The 787-nt window shown below is 31.8% G+C and overlaps 1 protein-coding gene across 1 annotated transcript in view; it reads right to left on the bottom strand.

Annotated features, from left to right (window-relative positions):
* Positions 1-787, bottom strand: part of LOC119589297 — a 19,088-nt gene that overhangs the window by 2,602 nt on the left and 15,699 nt on the right. The window lies entirely within an intron of this gene.

The raw sequence follows: 787 nt of genomic DNA on the forward strand, positions 1-787 counted from the left end.
GTGACAAGGTCTTCCTTATTTACATATGTCTACTTGTGTCTCCTGTTCTTCAGCTAATGAGGTTGTTATTTTTTTTCTTACATTATTCCTTTTGCAACATTTGCATGACTCTGGTCTGTAGGAGTCCGGTCCATAGCAATTCACACTGAATAGTTAATAACCACGACACTATTATTAGCAATTTCAGTATTCACTTTTCCAACTTTTAAGTTGATGCTTGTAGAAAATGCTTTAGTGAGAAATAATTAGATTTCCTTCAACTTAACCACACTTTTTTTTTTTTTAGCTAATGCGATTAACTCCCGGTATTTCTATAATGTAAACGGCAAATCTTAACCAAAGATTAACTGAACCATTACCCAATTATCTCTAAGCTCTAAACCTCTCAATTCCACTTATCAATTAACTGCTAAGCATTAATAATCTCAAAACTAAAGTAAAAAGCTTGTCTTTACGAGCAATTTCAGATGATTAACTTCATCAATAATCTTTTTTTCACCAGTTAATGTCTTCATACGTACAAGAACCGCAATCATGAACTAGATAATTTGTTAAAATATTTATCTAACAAACATCTTTTTCACACATTCCTTCTCGGCCTGTGCAATTGCGTATCATTAACCTTCAACCAACAATTAATCACAAAATACTAATTTCTGCTAATCTACCCAACCATACACATCTTCTGTACATACTAATCACCAAATATTTCTGCTAATTTATCCATCCATACATCGATTACCAACCATTAATAACCTTAGAAATTAACCAATTAACCAATTAAACA

The sequence above is a fragment of the Penaeus monodon genome, chromosome 25 (assembly GCF_015228065.2).
Source record: "Penaeus monodon isolate SGIC_2016 chromosome 25, NSTDA_Pmon_1, whole genome shotgun sequence".
In the NCBI taxonomy this organism is placed as follows: Eukaryota; Metazoa; Arthropoda; class Malacostraca; order Decapoda; family Penaeidae; genus Penaeus; species Penaeus monodon.